General features: G+C 34.7%; 1 non-coding gene across 1 annotated transcript; it reads right to left on the bottom strand.

The window, feature by feature from the left end:
- Window positions 1-4,232: 4,232 nt before the first annotated feature.
- Window positions 4,233-4,339, bottom strand: LOC121205358 (small nucleolar RNA R71). Its single transcript, XR_005900439.1, has one exon. It is a non-coding gene; the product is annotated as a small nucleolar RNA R71 (small nucleolar RNA).
- Window positions 4,340-7,490: the final 3,151 nt, after the last annotated feature.

Here is a 7,490-nt window from a genome sequence, read left to right as displayed (position 1 = left end):
TGTATATATTATATATAAAGAATGTTAATTTGAAGGTAGTAATTGAATAATTAAAGTCGGTCTTTAGGACTTGTCCTTATCCATGCTTGAAAGGTTACTATATGTATATTGAAGGTAAACGATAAAATAATTCCGTTAACATTCCTCTACTTCCCATATTCCTTCCTTTTAATCTTTAAAAGTAATTGCATATCTTGCAAATTGGACAAATAGGTCAAACAAGACAAAACAAATTGTAACAATTACTTTAAGTTATAATTTTTCTTTCAAATTATGTCATGTACTCACATCATTAAATATCAATTTTGATTTAATAGGTAATATTATACATAAATTTTAATTTTGATTAAATTTATACATAAGATTTTGAATTGATTTAATTTTCATAAATCATCGACACCATTATTGGAGTAACATAATTTTACGTTTATATGGTACATAAAAAAAAAGAATTACACTTATCCAATGTAAAAAGAAATTGATGTATTTATTTCTTTAAATATATATAATTGAATCAACATCAAAATTTTAAATATATATTTAATCAGATTCGTAGGTATAATTACACTAAATTAAAGTTTATACATCAAATTCATATATAATTTTAAATTTTATCTCATTTAAATATTAATTACTTAAATTTTAAATAATCTCTTAAAATAAATATCCATCATTTAATAATCGTGAATTATCGTTCATAATGGCATGTGACATATATATTAGTTTCAGTTTCGTATACTACATACGTGATTATTGTTAGGTTTTTAACAAAATATAAGTTTAAGTATATTTGAGATAATATTAGTTTTATTAAATCACATTTAAATAAAAAAATTTTAAGTTGCATTTAAAATATAAATAAGAATTTAAAGGAAATTATAAAATTAAATTAAAAATATAAATATAAAAATAATAAAATATGATTTAAATTTTAATATAGTAATATAATAGAAAAATAAAAAAATACGAATAGAAAATAAAAATATAATGTTTCTCTATCTTTAATTTTTTTATTTATAATTATTTTTCAAAATTCATTTAGTGGTAAGTCATCGTCAGTGATATGTCTTCTTGTTTTTATTTATTCAGAAGGATTATCTTCGATCTTAATCAACACGAGCTTTTCTCGTTTTCTTTTTGAAAGAACACGATTTTTATTATTGTTTTTTTTAATAAGTTTTTATCTTCAATTTTCTTAATTTTTGAGGCTTCAACATGTTTTGAACTCTTATTTCTCATCCATTTATTCCAAAATTTTAAACTTTCATCTTTTATTTTGATTTGAAACCAAATTGTAGTAATAATCAAGTTCCATTTTTTTTTCTTTTCCCAGTAAGTAAATTACAATAATTTTATAATTATTAAATAAAAAAATTATTACATTATTTCGCACTTTAAATATTCTGAATTTTCAAAACTATGAAGATCACAACTCAAATTTTTGTTCCCCAAAATTATTTTTTAATATATACTGAAAAATGTGAATTTTATATTAATATTACAATAAGTAAAATATTAAGCATTTTTACCTTTTCATTAACAAAAAACATCTTTAGTAAAAGGGGGAAGAATAGTTGGCTCCGTGCGAGTGGCTTGTTAAGGGAGTCAGAGGGTGAGTGGATAGTTGGCTATGCGCGGGCTATTGATTGTGTATCGATGTTCAAAGCAGAAGCTCAGGCGTTACAGGATGGATTGTGGTTAGCTTGGGATAGGAGTTTTCATGAAGTGGAGGTGAAAAGTGATAACAACTTGTTGTCGCCATTAAAAGCGGAAGTCGGCTGATTGAGTTACGCTTAATTGCTCAGCTTTATAACAAACAATGGGAGGTCTGGTTGGATGAAGTGAGTAGAAAAAGGAATCTCATTGAATATAGAATGGCTGCCATTGGAATGAACGGCTCCACGTCTATTAACCTATTCTGTAGTCCCAGAGCAGTTATACAGGGGTATGCATTTTTCGATTTTAATCTTACTTCGATTAATTAGTTAGTAACCGAAATTAGTTGTGTTGGAGGCAGCTAATGGTTTTTTAAAATTTTAATTATTGATTAATTTAATTCAAAGTCGAAAAATTAATCAAATTAACTGAAATTATTAATATTATTATAAAAAAAAGACAGAGAATAAAGAATGATAAACCGTAATTTATTTATATTTTTATCCCATGCTTAGCGCATTTACGGATTATTTCTCCTTAGATTTGGTGAATTCGGTGCTCCTAATCCTTTAATTTCATGTTTTATACTTAGGTGAGTATAGGAGAGTAAAAAGAGCGAGAAACGGGCCAAAAACGAAGAAAATGGACCCACATGGGAAAACAACACGGCCTGGACTTCCTCACACGGGCGTGTCATACGGCCGTGTCAATGTGGCAGGATTGAAGCACAACTTACACAGGTAGACCACACGCCCGTGCCTATTTAATAGCCTTGACCACAGGCTAGAGTAATCGCCCACGGGCGTGTCACACGGGTGTGTCCCTGCTGAGCCCAAGTTTAGTCCTATTCGAAAAAGGCCAATTTTTAGGGCTCTTAGGCATTCAAAAGCCTATTTAAACACTTGAGGAGACACTTAGGTGGGGGGACACAGGGTAGGAAGTAAGGAATTACTCAAGGAAAGCCGATTGATCCATCTCAAGAGCCGAATTCATCATCAAGACTGGAGATCTCCCTTCAAGTTCCTTCAGGAGTTTTGGATTTTCTTATGTTTTGTTATCTTTATGCTTTTGAGATGTTTTCTTTTATAAATATGAACTAAACCCCCTAAATACCTAAGGGGAATAAAACCTAAGACAGATCTTGTTATTATTATCTAAATTGTATGATAAATATTTGACTTGTTCTTGATTATGTGTTCTTAATTCTTGTTTTAATATTCCAGGATATTGATTCAAGTTAACGCTCTTATTCAGGGGAGGAATAGACCCTGTCTAAGAGTAAAATTGTCATAATTAAGCGGGGTTGATTGCGCGCCTAGAGATAGGGTGACAAGATTTTGTCGGATTAGGGTGAAACCTAATAAGGGAATCTATAGATCGAGTTAATGCAATTCTAGGGTGTTAATTAGAAAGAGATTTCAATTATTCAACCTAGGGTTAGACGTTATTAGTCTAAAGAGAGATAATAATATAACTTAGGGATTTGTACGGATCAAGTCAAATGAATAAATCGTCTAATTCAGAGTCAAATAACAAGTGAAGTCTAGGTGGATTTTTCCTTAAGTATTGTCTCAATCAATCGAATTTTCCCAAAAATATTTTCCCGAGTTTTCTTTCTGTGCATTCTTAGTTAGTAATTAGTTTAGATAACCAAACCTCTTAATTTTTAGGCTAGATAATAAAAAGGAAGTAAATACTAATACTCGTAGTTCCTTTTGGTTCAACAATCCGGTCTTGTTGAACTATACTACTGTTCGATAGGTACACTTGCCTTAATCGTGATAATAAGTTAGTCTCAAGAACGTTTCATTTATAAATCTTTAAAACCTGTTACGAATATCACACATTAAGTTTTTGGTGCCGTTGTCGGGGAACTAGGATGTTAGGAACACTCGATTTTTATTACTTTAGCCATTTTACTTTTATTGCAATTTAAATTTTTATTTTCTTTTCTAATTCTTCATTTATTTTCTTCTGATAGATTTTTCTAGTTTATGACCAGAAGAAACCCGTCAGGACTACTACTTTTTGACGGTGAGATCGACCGCACAGTTCGTAGAAACCGGAGAGAAATAAGGTGAAGCCTAAGATACACAGAGGACGAGCAAGAGGACGATAATTCAACCACAACCGAGGAGATGGCTGAAAACCAAGAAAATCCGTTACCTCCTGCGATTGCTGCTAATCCAATAAATCAGAATCCTGCTCGACGCTCTATGTATGATTATACTAAACCTAATTTAACAGGAACTGAGTCAAGTATAGTTAGACCTGCTATTGCTACAAATAATTTTGAACTGAAACCTAACACAATTCAAATGATACAATAGTTTGTTCAGTTTGATGGTTTGCAGGACGAGGATCCGAACGCTCATTTAGGAAATTTCCTTGAATCTTGTGATACCTTTAAAATTAATGGCGTTTCTGATGATGCCATTCGCCTTCGGTTGTTTCCCTTTTTGTTAAGGAATAAGGCTAAACAATGGTTGAACTCGTTACCATGAGGGTCAATCACTACTTGGGAACAAATGACCAAAAAGTTTTTATTAAAATATTTTTCGCCGGCTAAAATAGCCAAATTACGTAATGATATCTTTTCTTTTGTGCAGATGGATTTAGAAACATTATACGATGCATAGGAGAGATACAATGACCTTTTGAGAAGATGCCCTCACCATGGGTTACCGCTTTGGCTACAGGTTCAAACGTTTCATAATGGCCTGAATCCTTCGACTCAGTAGATGATTGATGCAACTGTTGGAGGAACTATCAATAATGAGACACCTGAGGCGGCTTACGAATTTATTGAGGAGATGTCACTGAATAACTATCAGTGGCAAGTTATGAAAACAAAGCCGATGAAAGCAGTCGGTGTTTTCAACCTCAACGCGGTTGCTATGCTATCTAACCAAGTAGAACTCTTAAATAAAAAGATTGACGGTTTGTGTGGTTTTACTCAGGTACATCTAGTGATGAGGTGCAATTCGAATGGAGGAGGAGCATGCACAGAATATCAACCCTTCAACCCTAGCATCGAGGAGGAACAAGTCCAATATATGGGTAACAATAACTCTAGACCCCAAAATAACCCGTATGTTTACACTTATAATGCAGGTTGGAAGAACCATCCCAATTTCTCGTGGGGCGGTCAAGGAAATCAAAGGCTACAACATCCTCCGGGTTTCCAACAACCACCCTACCAATAAGAGAAAAAGCCAAACCTTGAGGAGATGCTAACAAAATTCATCTCAGTGTTAGAAACTCATTTTCAGAATACCGAGACAGCACTCAAAAATCAACAAGCATCAATCTAGGGGCTCAAAACTCAGATTGAACAACTCACCAAGTTGATTTCCGAATGACCACAAGGTAGTTTGCTAAGCAACACTGAATCTAACCCAAGGGAGAAACTCAACGCGATTTCCATTTAAGATGAGGAAGGGTTAGTTGCAAAACCAAGGCTAGAAACGGTGATAAGCAAAGGTAAGAATGAGGTAGGCCACAATGACCCAAAATCGGTAAGTAAAGAATACAAACCTCGTGTGCCATACCCAAACGCGACAAGTAAAGACCGCACAGAAGAACAATTCGGTAAATTCCTTAGATTATTAAAAAGGTTACATATTAATTTATCGTTTATTGAAGCTCTTTCACAGATGCCAAATGCAGTCAAATTCTTAAATGAGCTTTTAACAAATAAATGAAAATTGGATGAAGCGTTGCATGTGGAATTGAATGCAGTTTGCTCAGCCATATTACAGAATAAGCTACCCAACAAATTGAAAGATCCAGGGAGTTTTACGTTTCCTTGTTTAATTGGTAGTTTAGATGTTCATAATGCATTGGTTGACGTAGGGGCAAGCATTAATGTTATGCCTTATAAAATGTTTAAACAGCTAGGTCTTGGGAAACCCAAACAAACTAGGATGAGCATTCAATTGGCTGATAAAACCATTAGATTTCCTAGGGGTATCATTGAAGATGTTCTTGTTAAGATCGATAAATTTATATACCCAGTAGACTTTGTTGTTCCAGACATGGAAGAGGATAGTAACGCATCTTTAATTTTAGGACGACTCTTTTTAGCGATTGCTAGAACCATTATTGATGTTGGCACAGGTGAACTCACACTTCATGTGGGAGATGAAACAATCACCCTTCAAGTTCGTAATTTGAGTAACACATTGAAAATTGAAGGTGGTTGTATAAATCATTCTACTAGTACTGATCATGTGGTGAAACCCTCTGTGCAGGAAACAGTTACGAAGAACGCATATGAGTCGTGTTCAAACAACAACAAATAATCTACCTATGAAGAATGAAGGCTACAAATCGAGGAGTTAAATGAATGACAAACACAGAAATCGAAAACACCCGATAAACCGAAATCGAGCCAGGACAAGCTCAATACCTCACCAAATCAACTTAAGGTTGGAGACAAATTACTATTAGATGCAGCAGATCCTCGCATTACCACTTCTGAACCTAATGAAAAAATTCCTCTTACGTTACTCAGTATTTTCCCATATGGTACAGTCGAGGTAATTCATCCCAAATTTGATACTTTTAAAGTAAACAACACTCATCTTAAACCTTATGTTGATAAAGTTGATAGTAGGGATGAGGAGTGTAAACTCCTCGCACCACCTTGACCATGTAGAAGAGAGGTAAGTCCAGCTTAAGACTATAAATAAGCGCTTCTCGGGAGGCAACCCGAGCATTAACAATAATGACTTATTTAAATTCTATTTTTTCATATCTAACCTATTAACTAAGTCTTGAAACATAGGGTTTTCCCATCCACACGGACAGGTACACGGGCGTGCCTTAGGCCGTGCTCACACCATAGGTCGAGACACGGCCGTGCAATACAGCCGTGTGAAAACAGGGCAAGATTTTTCCCCAACACGGGATGCAATAAGTTAACATGGCCGTACGACATGGTCGTAAGCGAAACTGCCAAAACAACACGGGCATGAGACACGCCCATGCCTTGAACCCGGGGTTGAAACTAAGAATGTAACACGAGCGTGCGACACACCCGTGCCCTCCACCTATGGTCGACACTGTCAAAATGAACATGGGCGTGGACCTATGTACGCGGGCGTGGGAGAAGCGAATGAAGCAAGACACGACTGTGCGACACGGCGATTGCACCCACATGCCCAAGCAACACGGGCGTCGGCCGAATGTTAGATGCGCCCAAATTCAAAATTTGCAAAACACATGGGTAAAAACATTAGGACATGGCCGTGTGCCCCAAAATCTATATAAGCCCCTCACTATTCATCATCTCCCTACCCAAAAATCCATAACCCTAGCCGCTGCAACTCCACACGCCCTACCTCCACGCTTGTGCGCTGCCTACAACACCGATTCCGATGCCCTAAGTTCCTTCTTTTTGCATTTTTTTACTCTTTTCTCTCTATTTTCTCTAAATATGTTGCTTATTTCATGATTCCTTTACTATATTGAACTATTTTTGAATATTCATAGTTAGAATAGTAAAATGCTAATGCTTGTTTAATAATTTTTTTTTGTCATTTTAGTTACTCCATTATGTTATACTCTTCCATTTTTCCTTGTTTCCATGAAATTTATGCCTACTCACATGCATTCATTCATTATTTCCATAATCCTCTAACTTGATATATTTGGTGGTTTTAGTTTTTATCTTCTCATACGCTAATCTAAAATATTCACATTTAGCCTTGATTTTCCATACTATTCTTGGGGCATATTGATTGAACTTCAATTTTTCAATGCAAGTACAATGTCGTCCTCACGTGGTAAGAAGACCGCTGTTCCCGCCTCGAAAAAGAGGAAAGGAGCAG

The sequence above is a fragment of the Gossypium hirsutum genome, chromosome A08, assembly GCF_007990345.1.
Source record: "Gossypium hirsutum isolate 1008001.06 chromosome A08, Gossypium_hirsutum_v2.1, whole genome shotgun sequence".
Taxonomy (NCBI): domain Eukaryota; kingdom Viridiplantae; phylum Streptophyta; class Magnoliopsida; order Malvales; family Malvaceae; genus Gossypium; species Gossypium hirsutum.
This window is presented reverse-complemented; position numbering and strand designations above follow the sequence as displayed.